This window comes from Schistocerca nitens, chromosome 8 (genome assembly GCF_023898315.1).
Source record: "Schistocerca nitens isolate TAMUIC-IGC-003100 chromosome 8, iqSchNite1.1, whole genome shotgun sequence".
Lineage (NCBI taxonomy): Eukaryota > Metazoa > Arthropoda > Insecta > Orthoptera > Acrididae > Schistocerca > Schistocerca nitens.
This window is the reverse complement of record NC_064621.1, coordinates 56,055,169-56,071,752: the sequence shown is the minus strand read 5'-3', so window position 1 is coordinate 56,071,752 and position 16,584 is coordinate 56,055,169.

Here is a 16,584-nt window from a genome sequence, read left to right as displayed (position 1 = left end):
GTGATGGTGCGCATTTCTCCTCCTCACACGAGGCATCAAAACAACGTTTCACCGGGAAACACCGGTCAACTGCTGTTTGTGTATGAGATATCGGTTGGAAACTTTCCTCATGTCAGCAGGTTGTAGGTGCCGCCACCGGCGCCAACCTTGTGTGAATGCTCTGAAAAGTTAATCATTTGGATATCACAGCATCTTCTTCCTGGCGGTTAAATTTCGCGCCTGTAGCACGTCATCTTCGTGGTGTAGCAATTTTTAGAGCCGGTAGTGTATTACTAGGGTAAAAAAGAAAATCCCTGATATCTATCGTCTGTAGATATCCTGACATGGTTGTGGGGATATATCAGAGTTGGTAGGTGTATACGAAAGTAGTGAAGCTCATCTAGTAAGCAATAAGAGCATAAACCTAATGGAAAAAATATCAGAACAGCAGCAGAAATCAGCTCCGTACACATGTCAACTCCCGGTTGCAAATATGTACATAGTAGAGCGGAGTGCATGGGGGCTTAATTAAAATAGAATGCAAATAATTTTAATTTCTTGTTTCAGTAACTGTCTGTTCGGTCACGAAGTCTCGTAACGGTTGGCCCTGACTAGTATTATTACGCTATCTGACTGCATAGAACAATAACAAAGAATGAAATGGAAATTTTCATTAACTGTTTGTCCGATTACGAAGTGTCGTAAACGGTTGGCCCTGACTAGTATTATTACGCAATCTGACTGCTTAGAACAATAACAAAGAATGAAATGGAAATTTTCATTAACACAATTAATTAATTAAGTCCCCAGCAACTATAAAAACCTACGAAACCAAAGCACAAGTGTAACTGTTCTGTGTGTGGAAGTATGACTCAACGTACGCATCTCACTCTAATCATTACAATATATCTCCACACCGACTCGCTATTACCACATCTCAACAAGAACTTTTCAGTATCACATCTCAGCAAGCACTCTCTACTAGCACATCTGAACACGAACTGACTACGACGAGTCCTGGACAAGCACTGCCCACACGACATCTCAATAATCACTGCCAGTGGAGGCGGCGGAAAAATGCTCTCTAGCGGTCTCTGGCGCTGTGGCTCAGTGTAGCCACCTTTCATATGCCCTTCCTCCACGGCTAGAATTTGATGGTATTTTTGCCAGCATTGGTGGTGAAAACACCACCAAATTCGTCAAAAAAATACAGACAAAAATAAAAGATAATATTAATACGTAAATATCATATAACTAGATAAAATTTTGGCTTTGCACTGACCTTCCAATAACCTATTATATAGAATACAGTAAGCAATACAAATTCTTTCATACATGTGACTTTACATAATAGTTTACACAAGTATTATGTGGTTAAACAATTCAATCAATAGCGTCAGCAATGACGAATATGTGCAGGTAAGGGTCTCATAACTTTTAACAAACAGTAATACACAAAAAATCAGTTTATACAAATATTCACATAAACGCTTTCCATAGCTCAAGAATAAGCAGTTGACAGTTCCAGCAGTAGCACCCAGCAATGGCCAACAGGTGCAAAACCAACAAATGACATTTTTTTTAGTAGAAACAGTCCATCAGTGGCACCCAGTAATGTTGAATAGGTGCAGACACCAACAAGTAACACCATTTCAGTATAAGCAGTTCCATTAGTGGCACCAGCAATGTTGAGCAGGTGCACACAGCAACAGGTGACATCTTTTCAGTAGAAGCAGTCCATCAGTGGCACCCAGCAATGTTGAACAGGTGCAGACACCAACAAGTAACACCATTTCAGTATAAGCAGTTCCGTTAGTGGCACCAGCAATGTTGAGCAGATGCACACAGCAACAGGTGACATCTTTTCAGTGGAAGCAGTCCATCAGTGGCACCCAGCAATGTTGAGCAGGTGCTGACACCAACAAGTAACACCATTTCAGTATAAGCAGTTCCATTAGTGGCACCAGCAATGTTGAGCAGATGCACACAGCAACAGGTGACATCTTTTCAGTAGAAGCAGTCCATCAGTGGCACCCAGCAATGTTGAGCAGGTGCCGACACCAACAAGTAACACCATTTCAGTAGAAGCAGTCCATCAGTGGTACCCAGCAATGTTGAGCAGGTACACACAGCAACAAGTCACATTTCTCAGCAGAAGCAGTTCCATAAAATTCACTATCACTGATCACACTGTTCATCAGAGTTTATAAGCAGAAAATAAACATGTCCTAGTGGCACCAATCATGTAGAAAAGGTACAAGTAATAGTCCATAATTTTTACAATCACTGATCACACAGTTCATCAGCAGAAATTAAACATGACTAAATGTCACACATCATGTTGAAAAGTGCAGCACCATCACTAATCAGACAGTTCAGGCATGAACAATAGTTTGAATACACATACAATGCTTTTACACTAAACATACAAATCATAACAAACACACAAATGATATCAGATAATTGTCCTATTAACTATTACAATACACAAATACCAGTAAACCTATAACATTTATGGGTGTCAGTGCAAGCCACTACCAACAAATAAAATAATATTTAGGAGATAGGTGGGTAGGATTAGGAAAGGAAAACACACAAAACACACTCACTCATCTTTCATCCACATTAGTGCTACTGTGTAATTGAATAGTGTTAACTGTGTAAATGTAACTCTGTCCAAGATTTGATGTTCATCATGTGTACCAAGTAGTAGTTGCAGCAATGTATAACAGTCAATAATAGTTAAGTCAACGTCATAGTCATCATGTCTAGACCAATGTTTGCCAAGCCAGATCAAAATGTACGGTTGCTGAACAACTGTCAGTGAGCCAAGATATGCACATGCTTCCTCTCTCAAAAAAAAGTATATACTGCTTAGTGATTTGACAAAGTGTGTGTGTAGACAATCTTCCTTCTACTTGAGTGTTCTAGTCTGCCATCTTCATCCTCCTTGTTCCATATGGACCAACAAAAAAAAAAAATATATGCTCCTCACTTACTTTACCTCTTATCCACCAAAACTCCAATAATCATCAGCATAATCTCAATACTTCACTAATACCTCTTCAATACGTCGATACATATAAACCTTATCATCAATATCATTTACCTTACCTCTTGTCCACGAAAACTCCAATAATCATCACTTAATCTTAATACTTCAATAATACCTCTTCACTACGTCGATATATATAAACCTCAGCACCAATATCATTTCACTTCCATAACAACTCTTTCCTCTAGTCAGTCTCCTCGAACAAGTACAGACAAAATCCTAGTGCAACTTCAATTCATCATCCCATACAATCCGAAGACACAGTGTCTACACACAACCTCTGTGTAATCCATCTGACCCAAATTTTCTACTCATTATAAATTATAAGATACATTTTGGTTCCTTGTCCATCATTAAATAAAAGAAATGCATACATGACCTCTAACAGACTTAGTTCGAATAACTCTCAGTAATTAAGTACGATTACGGAGTGTGAATGATCATAATATTTCACAGTGTGTACACCACTTCAAGAATCATAGCAGAAGCAAACATGTGGAGTATTTTTTGTGTCAAGTGTCACTTCCTATTTCAATTGCTCATGAAAAATGCAGTGTAATAACTGTCAATGGTCTAACCTAGTTTTGGTATGTCATGTCGTTAGCTTCCTTCCTATTAGCATAAATTTATACAGCTTCCATAAAACCTCAGCTCATGTGACTTCTATGAAGTTTCTTGTACTCATGTCGTTCGTCGAATTATAGCAGTTCATTTTCTTATCTTAAAAATATAAGGCACTGAGCATAAGCAAAACATGCAATAGCGAGTAAATATACCAGTAGAGAACTGAATGTCAACAAGTGGATGCAGCACAATTCCTACAACGAGGCTCTGCCAAGCGAACAATCTATAATTAATACCACAGTGTAACCTAAACTCTATATTTGTACACAGTATATCAGCATTTCTATATACTAAATTGAAGAGTAGTTATGACAACAAAACAGAAATTTGTAAATACGCAATCCATACGCACAGCAGCAAACATATATCTTACGTAATAAACAAGTCATTAGCATCATATCAGCATAAGCAAATAAATGTTTATATGTAATCTTAATAAGTAAACATGAAGGTGCAAGCAGAGAAATCACAAAGTGTAACCTACATACATAACCATATCAGCACAGTTAATCAGGTGACAATTACAATTTAAATAAATAAGCACAGCAGGCACATAATTAAAAAATATGACATCAGTGAAAAAGCAGTGCAGCCAAGCAATGCATAATATATACAAATAACAACCCTGTTCATTAGTTAGTCATTGTCAAAATCAGTTAATGTGCGCAAGCACGTCGCTTCACTAGTAAATTCATAGAACATGAAATTTAGCACAAAGTATGAATCACGTAATCGCGAGCAGCAAATTACGTCTAAAGTACGTACCTAAGTGGAAATATGTTACCTGAAAAATAAACTCAATTAATCGTTACCTTTTTGGTTTTTTACTTCCCTTTTTTTTTTTTTTTTTGAAATTACATTCTTCCTGAAATTTTCTCCCTCCATAGCAAGTCCTCTTAACGTCGGACACACATAGAATTTACCTGAAGGTCTTAAATATTTTATACAACCGTATCCTGAAAAATACTGAACGTTAATAATTCATCAAGTCACTATAGCTTTATACAGAATTTAGTCGGAAAAATTAGACTGTGTATTTGTTTACGGCTGTCAGTGCATTCACACTGTGCGCTCGATCAGCTGTAGGCGCGTGACGTCTGAAGTAATTGTTTGCGGTCAACGACTGCCTTTTGCGGCGCGCAGACTTCACTGTTGCTTTGAGTACGCGTCGCCGCCGGAACACGGCGCGGTATACTTGTATTCTCCGCATGTTTACATGTAGCTGTTAGTTTCTCTAAAGTATGTCATTCCACAAAAATTTTAACGTTAGATATGTGATGTATTCCCTTAGAGCGTCGAGATTTAAGAGTTTCTACTTCAACAGTGTTATCATGTATAATTTTGCGAATTCTATATGGACCGTTATAAAGCAGAAAAAATTTGCTACATAAACCTTTTCCTTTATGAGACAAACGGTGAGACTTAATTAACACCTTTTGACCAACTGACAAGATTTTTAAACGACCAGGACGTTTAGCTGATTTCTCTCTTCTTGCAGCCCCAGATGCAATATTTCGTAGAGCCAGGTTGACAACTTCAGAATGCCGCAGTTTCCGTGAAGGCGGAAAAGGAACGATTTCAGAAATGCGATTTGTTGGTACTTTATTTTTTAATATCAATAGAGGCGGTAAAGAAGTTGAGTCATTAGGAAGTTCATTCAGAATGTTTTGAAAAATATGAAGATACTGATCCCAAGTTCTGTGATTCTGATGACAATAAAGACGGCACAATTTATTGATTTCCTTCATCCATCTTTCTGAAGCGTTAGATTGAGGGTGAAAAAGTGAAATGAAGATTGGTTTAATTTTACGACGCCGTAGAGTACGAAGCCAAATTTTAGAGCGAAACTGTGATCCATTATCTGATATAACCTTATCAACATGACCCACTTCTTTAAGAAAATGTTTGATGAAAGCATTAGATACTGAACGAGCTGTTGCTTTGCGTAATGGTGTAAAACACACATATTTTGATGTCAATTCCACTGCTACAAAAATGTACGCAAAACCATTAGTAGATCGAACCACTGGGCCGAACAAATCAACTGCAGCCATCTCCTTTAATTTCGCTGGAATGATAGGAAACAACGGTGCTCTGTGAGAAATTGTTGGCGGCTTAGCCTTTTGACATAATTTGCATTTGGCAAGAACAGATCGAATACGTTTTTCCATATTACTGAAGTAACAATTTTCTCGTAATTTATGAAAGCATTTTCTGGGACCAAAATGCGCATAACTGAAATGTGTAAACGAGGTGTGGCCAAATCATCCAATCTAACAAAGCGTCTAAGAAAATTACAGACACCAAGGAAACTACGAACATCACGTTTTGTAGTAGGAACAGCATAATTACGAATTGCGTCTAGCTTTTCTGGATCAGGAAGAATACCTTCTGTAGAAATAATGTGACCGAGAAATTTCACCTGTGAACGACCAAATTCAGATTTCTCCAAGTTCACAGTAATGCCAACTCTTGCAAAAATACTTAATAATGAATCCCAAATTTTGTTGTGCTCACTCCAAGAATGTTTAGCAATAAGAATATCATCAACATATGAAGTAATATTGTCACGAAGATAAACAGGTAAAATTTCATTTAAGCTGAGAATGAATGCTGCAGAAAATATAGTAAGTCCAAACGGTAATTTCCAAAGTCACTTTTGGGTAAAACAGTCAAATCCGGTTATTTTTTACCTACTGTCTAGATAGATGGATAGTAGAAGAGTTGTTTTTATAGATACAAAGAATAGTATAAGAGTAGGCAGCGGTGCATAAAACTAAAAGGGAAATAGCACCACTACAGCTCGGGGCCCTGTGAACGCTACGGCACATATTCACTTAGTATAGTGAATCCCCTGAGGACTTTAATAGCTGCACATAATTTCCAGTTTGTGACACTGTGGCAAATCTGGCGGAAGTGCGCACGTAAATCGATCCAACCATGAACATGGACGTATGTCATTCCTAGAATTGCAAAAGATCTTAAATTTCCGAACAGTTAAGAAGTGTTTACAGTCAAAGCTTCCGCCTCGCGGCGACAAAGACCTACCGCGTCTGTCCCAGTCCCAATGTCGATTATTGTCAAGTTCCCGCGCCTGGCGCTCTCTTGTTACATCCCGTAAATGAAACAAATTACTTTCTTCAAAGCCCTCTGCTATCTGTGATACTAAATTTCGTCTGCTGTCTTTTCCTGGGATTTCGCTTTCAATATATTTGTCTTGCTTTTGTAATGCCTCAGATTCCCTTTTGACGCGTTCATTAACTTTTCCCTGATTTTCAACATGCTTATTTATGTTCTGGTACTCTTCAGTTTCTGCAAATGGCAATGGTGCTGTATCATCTGAGTCTCTGTCCCCATTTAAGTTAAGACTTGTCAATTTATCTGGAATCTCCTCAACTCTTTCCGATAAGTTTACGTCTTCCGTCAGTGTCGCAACTCGGGTTTCGGTATTGTCACATTTAGTAGTTGACTGTTCACACTGTTGCGTTAAGTCATTTGTTACGGATTCCTCGATTCTCTCAAATATTTCTTCCTTATCATGTGCAAGTTGTAAATTTAACTCTGAAAATTTTTGAACTATCACGCAATCTTTTTCTTCCCGTTCTCTGTCCTGTTCCTCTTGTCTGATTTCTGTTGAAATTAAGCTATTATTGTGAGCATTCAAAACCGGTTGTACTTCTTCTCTAATTTCTTTGTTTGATTCATCATTCGTATTTTTGAAACATGTCCCTATTCGTGAGTCTAACCGTGTTGTCATTGCTTTCATCGTGGTTCTAATTGTTCCTATATCTGTTTTAAATTCAGATCGAAACTGCTCCATTGTTCCCATACCAGTTGTAATTATTCCTATTTGTGATCCCTGTGAGTCTAACCGTGTTGCTAAAGTTCCTATCTCTGTTTTAATTGTTTCCATTCATGCTCCCAAATTTAATATAGCACTCATCAACTGCTCCGTAATAGCCGGTTCGAAATTCTTTTCGCCCCCAACATTTCCCGCGAAACCAACTTCTTTCGTCATGGCTGTAAAGCTATCTGTGTTCGATACTATTTCAGAATCTTCTGTCATTAATCTCGGATTCTGTTAATTTTCTGATTGAGAAAAATTTTGAAATGGTTCCGGACTATTTTCCCGACTTATTACATTGTTTTCCACTTCATTATCCATCATACTGTTTTCCTCTGTTGGCGAGTTCGCCATGTTAACAAACTATCCATCATTTTCGCCTTTTTCATTGATCGCGTAATCATTTACAAAACATACAAAACTCGTCAATGTACGGAAATTATACACAATGACTCTTTATCTCCAACAATACCATTCACTCGAAATGTTTCCCTCAAACACGATTAACAAACAATTGAAATAATTGCACTAAATCGTCAAACGCGTATACAAGACAACAATCAAATTCAGAGAAAAAAAATACCATTAGAAGAATGACAATTACCAAATCTACACATGCAAAATAGACTACAATTACTAAACTACAAATTACTACAACAATACTACTGTCTACTATTCTTACAATCAGAAGAATTCCAAGGGACGATCCTGGCAGGGTCGCCACGTGCATGGGGGCTTAATTAAAATAGAATGCAAATAATTTTAATTTCTTGTTTCAGTAACTGTCTGTTCGGTTACGAAGTCTCGTAACGGTTGGCCCTGACTAGTATTATTACGCTATCTGACTGCATAGAACAATAACAAAAAATGAAATGGAAATTTTCATTAACACAATTAATTAATTAAGTCCCCAGCAACTATAAAACCTACGAAATAAAAGCACAAGTATAACTGTTCTGTGTGTGGAAGTATGACTCAACGTACGCATCTGGCACGGTTCTTCTTCAACAACACAAGAAATTTTAAATATCATTTATACTGAATTAATTAAAGAAAATAAAAATACCATAATTACTCAAGAGAACCAGAATTACACTCTAATCCAAGAACACAAGCCAGATGCTTTGTTGACTGAACCTGTAATGACGCATTATTTAAAACATGGAAATAATGAAAAATAAATCAAGTTTCGTTACCTTCATATATTGACCAAAATCACTCTAATCATTACAATATATCTCCACACCGACTCGCTATTACCACATCTCAACAAGAACTTTTCAGTATCACATCTCAGCAAGCACTCTCTACTAGCACATCTGAACACGAACTGACTACGACGAGTCCTGGACAAGCACTGCCCACACGACATCTCAATAATCACTGCCAGTGGAGGCGGCGGAACAATGCTCTCTAGCGATCTCTGGCGCTGTGGCTCAGTGTAGCCACCTTTCAGGAGGTCAGATGAACGTGTAGAACTGTGCCAGACTTTGAGTTTAAAACAAGTCCATCACTACATGAATCTGCAGAAAAGATATCTGATGTGTAGTAGCAGTGCACATTTGGTTCCAGACTACAAGTAACCAATCTGTACCACTTGTTGAGTCTCATTTAGATATGAGGCGAATCTTACTGTTCCTTTTGTGGTGTCACCGCCAGACACCACACTTGCTAGGTGGTAGCCTTTAAATCGGCCGCGGTCCGTTAGTATATGTCGGACCCGCGTGTCGCCACTATCAGTTATTGCAGACCCAGCGCCGCCACACGGCAGGTCTAGAGAGACTTCCTAGCACTCGCCCAGTTGTACAGCCGACTTTGCTAGCGATGGTTCATTGTCTACATACGCTCTCATTAGCAGAGACGACAGTTAAGCGTAGCCTTCAGCTACGTCATTTGCTACGACCTAACAAGGCACCATATTCAGTTACTATAATTACTTCAAGAATATTGTGAATCATGTACCGTCAAGAGCGACGTTCATCATTAATGGATTAAAGTTAAGTATCAAACTAGCTACGTCCGCTTTCTGAATTCTCATTCCTTGTCAAGTTCCAGACCTCACGTCAGTATAGTTTTTCCCTTCTCACGCCAGCCTGCGTCAGCTGAAACGCGTGCATTTCGGCCTCCCACTCGTAACACGGTGTTGGCTCTCCTGCCAACACAAAACCTTTCATCATCTTCCTATTTGAAATGCATGCATGTCGATCATCAGGAAGGGCGAAATTTTTATGATTTTTTACTACGCATGCGTATAGGACAGGCAAATATCCTCGTATAAAATCAAACAACATAAACAGAAATATTAATATACAGGGTGAGTCACCTAACGTTACCGCTGGATATATTTCGTAAACCACATCAAATACTTACGAACCGATTCCACAGACCGAACGTGAGGAGAGGGGCTAGTGTAATTGTTTAATACAAACCATACAAAAATGCACGGAAGTATGTTTTTTAACACAAACCTACGTTTTTTAAATGGAAGTCCGTTGGTTTTGTTAGCACATCTGAACATATAAACAAATACGTAATCAGTGCCGTTTGTTGCATTGTAAAATGTTAATTACATCAGGATATATTGTAACCTAAAGTTGACGCTTGAAACCTCCGACGTTCAGTTGCGTGTTGTAACAAACACGGGCCACGGTCGGCGAGCAGCATCTGCAGGGACATGTTTACGATGACGACCGTGTTTACGAGTGTGGCTGTAGTGCACTGTTGTGGTTTGGTCTAGCTGTCGCAGTATCCGCATGTAGCGCTTGCTGCTATTGTTATTCTGCATTCGTCTCCGCACGCAGACCAACTGTAGTACACCGTGTTACCAGACGTCTGTGACAGTGTAGTGTTGTAGGAACTGTGACCATGGTGTATTCGAACTCTGAAAAGGCGGAGATGATACTCGTCTATGACGAGTGTTGACGAAATGCAGCTGAAGCCCGCAGGGTGTATGCAGAACGGCACCGGGACAGAGAGCATCCAACGTGCCGCACATTGCAAAACATCTACCGACAACTGTATGCAACAGGTATGGTCGGAGCACGCAAACGGGTCCGTAACAGGCCCGTTACAGGAGAAGCGGGTGCAGTTGGTGTGTTAGCTGCTGTTGCCATGAACCCACACATGAGTACAAGGGACATTGCGAAAGCCGGTGAATTGAGTCAAAGTAGTGTCATGCGCATTCTGCATCGTCACCGCTTTCACCCGTTTCATGTGTCGCTACATCAGCAATTACATGGTGATGACTTTAATCATCGAGTGCAATTCTGTCAATGGGCATTAACAGAGAATGCGTTGCAGTTCTACCTGTTTACCGATGAAGCGGGTTTCACAAACCACGGGGCAGTGAATCTACGGAACATGCATTACTGGTCCGTGGACAATCCTCGCTGGCTCAGACAGGTAGAGCGACAGCGACCGTGGACTGTAAATGTATGGTGCGGAATCATTGGCGACCACCTCATTGGTCCTCAATTCACTACAGGGGCCCAAACAGCTGCAACATACATTGCGTTTCTACAGAATGATCCGCCAACGTTGCTCGAAAATGTCCCACTAGAAACGCGTCGATGTATGTGGCACATTCCGCAATTAACACTACGTTGACCCTTGACAGGATGTTCGACGGGCGTTTCATAGGACGCGGAGGACGCATAAATTGGCCAGCCCGTTCTCCTGATCTTACACCTCTGGACTTCTTTCTGTGGGGTACGTTAAAGGAGAATGTGTGCCGTGATGTGCCTACAACCCCACAGGATATGAAACAACGTATTGTTGATTGGCGACTCCATGTCTTGTGCACAACGACCAGATAACAGGTATACTTGAAAAAAGAGACAGCATTGGTCGTATATTTTTACTATTGCAGAATAGATTTTCTGTCACTGAGTGACCATCTTCAGTGCTATATTGTATAACTTAAATTGGGATGCACTGTTGACACTATGCATTACGGCGATCACATAGTCTATGTGATCGCCGTAATGCATAGTGTCAACAGTGCATCCCAATTTAAGTTATACAATATAGCACTGAAGATGGTCACTCAGTGACAGAAAATCGATTCTGCAATAGTAAAAATATACGACCAATGCTGTCTCTTTTTTCAAGTACAACGTATTGTGGCAGCTTGCGGCGACATTACACCAGATGTACTGCGGCGTGTACGACATTCATTACGCCAGAGATTGCAATTGTGTGCAGCAAATGATGGCCACCACATTGAACATCTATTGGCCTGACATGTCGGGACACACTCTATTCCACTACGTAATTGAAAACGGAAACCACGTGTGTACGTGTACCTCATCCCTCATGGTAATGCACATGTGCGTCAGTGAAAAATACGACTAAAAAGGTGTTAGCATGTGGACGTAATGTGCTGTTCCAGTCTATTCTGTACCTAAGGTCCATCACCGTTCGATTTGGATCCCTACGTAATTAGGTGCTCTCCGATACACACGATCTAACAGCGGAGGAGTGGTACTCAAGCGTCAGCTTTAGGTTACAATATCTCCGGATGTAATTAACGTTTTAAAATGCAACAAAGGGCACTGATTATGTATTTGTTTATATGTTCAGGTGTGCTAACAAAAATAACGGGGTTCCATTTAAAAAAAAACGTAAGTTTGTGTTAAAAACATACTTCCGTGCATTTGTTAATGGTTTGTATTAACCATTTACACTAGCCCCTCTCCTCACGTTCGGTCTGTGGAATCGGTTCGTCAGTATTTGATGTGGTTTACGAAATATATCCAGCGGTAACGTTAGGTGACTCACCCTGTATATGTGACCGTCCCCGATAGCTGAATGGTCAGCGTGATGGAGTGGCGTCCTAATGGGACCGGGTTCGATTCCCGGCTGGGTCGGGGATTTTCTCCGCTCAGGGACTGGGTGTTGCATTCATCACCATTTCATCCCCATCTGACGCGCAGGTCCCCCAATGTGGCGTCGAATGTAATAAGACCTGCACCACGGCGGCTGGACCTGCACCGTAAGGGGCAATGGCGCCAAACGCTCATTTCCATTAACATACACTCCTGGAAATTGAAATAAGAACACCGTGAATTCATTGTCCCAGGAAGGGGAAACTTTATTGACACATTCCTGGGGTCAGATACATCACATGATCACACTGACAGAACCACAGGCACATAGACACAGGCAAGAGAGCATGCACAATGTCGGCACTAGTACAGTGTATATCCACCTTTCGCAGCAATGCAGGCTGCTATTCTCCCATGGAGCCGATCGTAGAGATGCTGGATGTAGTCCTGTGGAACGGCTTGCCATGCCAGTTCCACCTGGCGCCTCAGTTGGACCAGCGTTCGTGCTGGATGTGCAGACCGCGTGAGACGACGCTTCATCCAGTCCCAAACATGCTCAATGGGGGACAGATCCGGAGATCTTGCTGGCCAGGGTAGTTGACTTACACCTTCTAGAGCACGTTGGGTGGCACGGGATACATGCGGACGCGCATTGTCCTGTTGGAACAGCAAGTTCCCTTGCCGGTCTAGGAATGGTAGAACGATGGGTTCGATGACGGTTTGGATGTACCGTGCACTATTCAGTGTCCCCTCGACGATCACCAGTGGTGTACGGCCAGTGTAGGAGATCGCTCCCCACACCATGATGCCGGGTGTTGGCCCTGTGTGCCTCGGTCGTATGCAGTCCTGATTGTGGCGCTCACCTGCACGGCGCCAAACACGCATACGACCATCATTGGCACCAAGGCAGAAGCGACTCTCATCGCTGAAGACGACACGTCTCCATTCGTCCCTCCATTCACGCCTGTCGCGACACCACTGGAGGCGGGCTGCACGATGTTGGGGCGTGAGTGGTAGACGGCCTAACGGTGTGCGGGACCGTAGCCCAGCTTCATGGAGACGGTTGCGAATGGTCCTCGCCGATACCCCAGGAGCAACAGTGTCCCTAATTTGCTGGGAAGTGGCGGTGCGGTCCCCTACGGCACTGCGTAGGATCCTACGGTCTTGGCGTGCATCCGTGCGTCGCTGCGGTCCGGTCCCAGGTCGACGGGCACGTGCACCTTCCGCCGACCACTGGCGACAACATCGATGTACTGTGGAGACCTCACGCCCCACGTGTTGAGCAATTCGGCGGTACGTCCACCCGGCCTCCCGCATGCCCACTATACGCCCTCGCTCAAAGTCCGTCAACTGCACATACGGGTCACGTCCACGCTGTCGCGGCATGCTACCAGTTTTAAAGACTGCGATGGAGCTCCGTATGCCACGGCAAACTGGCTGACACTGACGGCGGCGGTGCACAAATGCTGCGCAGCTAGCGCCATTCGACGGCCAACACCGCGGTTCCTGGTGTATCCGCTGTGCCGTGCGTGTGATCATTGCTTGTACAGCCCTCTCGCAGTGTCCGGAGCAAGTATGGTGGGTCTGACACACCGGTGTCAATGTGTTCTTTTTTCCATTTCCAGGAGTGTATATTGAAAAGAAAGTCAGTAGAAATCGAGGAAAACCTGGCATAATTACGAGAAACTGGTGACAAATACGTAAAATTTAGGGAAATACGACGAAATATGTAAAGTAGAGAGAAGAACTTGCCAAATTACATAAATTAACTGAGAATACATAAAATAAGAGGAAACGTAGCACGAAATGAGGGGAACTGTGGTGCGTTTGTTGTATCCAGACAGTTAAACCCGAGAAAATCTCAAAAATTGTGCTCTGGCTGCATTCAATTTTAACTCTCTCCCTCCCCTGTAAACTACTTGGGTTTTTGTAACACATTATCCAACAAAGGCGACATAGGTATTACACAGAGGAGCCTTATTGAAGCAGCCAAAACATATGTATCGAGTCGATAACTGTGTTCTCACACATGAAATCCAATATAGATATTACCAATTATGGTTGGTTCTCACAAAAAATGCTATCGTGCCACATAGATAACCTTTAATGGTGTGTGGAGGGTGTACTCGAGAGACGTGATATTACGAGGAAATCGGTATGTTACCTTACACGTGAACAAAACTACATAACATCAGACCAAAGACTGTGTAAGACGAATGCTGCCAAAGCTGTGGTGGGGCCACTGTAAACAGCAGTTACACTGTTACATCTCCTTGTGCTTACACCCTGTTGTGTCACTGGCTGGCACAAAAATTACATAACATCAGGAAATATTGCGAAAATTGTTCGCATTATGAAATGTGTAGCTTATTACTGCTCGTCATCACATATGATGGGAGTCTTTCCAATCCCATCCGTACACTGGTATACTGTTGATTACCACCTAATGACTGACTGACACAATTATCTTAGAGGCAGAGAGCCTCGGTGGAACTATATGGTATCTGCTGCTAGTCGCTGTAGTAGCGTGGGATTAAATGCAGAGATCATAGCCTTCAAACAGTTGTTTTGAAGTGATCATCAATATTACACACTTGTCTTATTTCCATATGATTTTACCCCCCCCCCCCAATTTTTTTCACCACTCATATAACAGTATCTCTCTTTATTTCTACTATCTCAACCGTGTTGTGAACACCTCTCTTTTGACGATGGTCAACATCGGAACAGTAATCATGTACATGACTGCAAAATCAGGAAATAATGAATAATGCTCTTCGGAATGTAACACCAAGACATCTGCTACCCTATCACTGTGGAAATGAGATTAACTGTATAGGTTACCACTATCGGATAGTTGTTGGAAACGCACTACAGTACTGAAGACTCTTGCATTTTCGATACACTGTGATGTGTTCCACTTTCTTGTCAGTGAGAAATGCTGCTGCTGTGTTTTATTTCTAGCAACCTGTGTTTTATGGGAGCTGCACAATTTACAGCATGCGATGTTCAGATTTCTGTGAGAGCTAATGGGTGGCAACATATTAATGTTGGTTTAGCACTTGACACAGACCTTGAAGTCATGGTAGAAAAACGAAGTTTATGGGGTGTAGAAACCTTGGATATGATACAGGAAAAAACACAATGTATTGAACTGCTTATGAATACAGGAACTGTCTCTAGTGATTGACTGCTGTTGGATATGGGATTCCTCCAGTACAATTGATAAAACTTTATGCAGGTCTGTGCAAGCGACATTGACCAGTGGTCACTTGCCCCAATGGAGTGATATGAGTATGTTTGATATGATCGGTGTCAACATGCAGATGATATTTCATTTTTCATATAATCAAAGAGAGGGACGTGGCCAAATCTTATAGGAGGTACTATTAAAAGGTGTGGCATAACCGGTTAAAGTTGGGATGCGGGTAGTTATGTCAAAAATAAACAAACTTTTTCTCCTGAAACTATTAAAAATGGGCTTTATGTGTTCTCGTGCGACCAAGGCTGTTTTTATTTTTATCGCCATGACTATACGAGGTGCGGCTAGAAAAAAACCGGAATGATGCTGGAAAAAACATTTATTTACAATTTCATGTTATCTCCTTCAATGTACTCTCCTCCTCGGTCTCTACACCGCTCCATACGAATTTTCCACTGTTCATAGCAATGCTGCAGATCATTTTCGTTAAGTCCATACATTACTTCCGTCGCTTTTTCTTTTACTGCTTCAACAGTCTCAAATCTAGTTCCTTCCAAAGCTGACTTGACTTTAGGGAAAAGAAAAAAGTCACAGGGGGCCAAATCAGGTGAGTAGGGTGGATGATCTAAGATGGGAATGTTGTGTTTTGCCAAAAACGTCTTCACTGACAACGCACTGTGAACTGGGGCATTGTCTTGGTGAAGGATCCATGACTTTTTTCTCCACAAATCGTTCCGTTTCCTCCGTACTCGCTCACGTAGGGTAGCCAGGACGCTAATGTAGTAATGCTGATTCACTGTTTGTCCCTCTGGTACCCAATCAATGTGCACAATCCTTTTGATGTCAGTTTTTGCTGACAATGGTCTGCCAGTGCGAGTGTCATCACTGGTGCCTTCGCGGCCATCTTTAAATCGTTTCAACCACTCAAACACTTGTGTTCGCGATAAACAATCATCGCCGTACACTTGTTGTAACATTACAAACGTTTCACTTGCAGATTTTCCTAGTTTGAAACAAAATTTGATGTTAACACTCTGTTCTTTCTGTACACTCA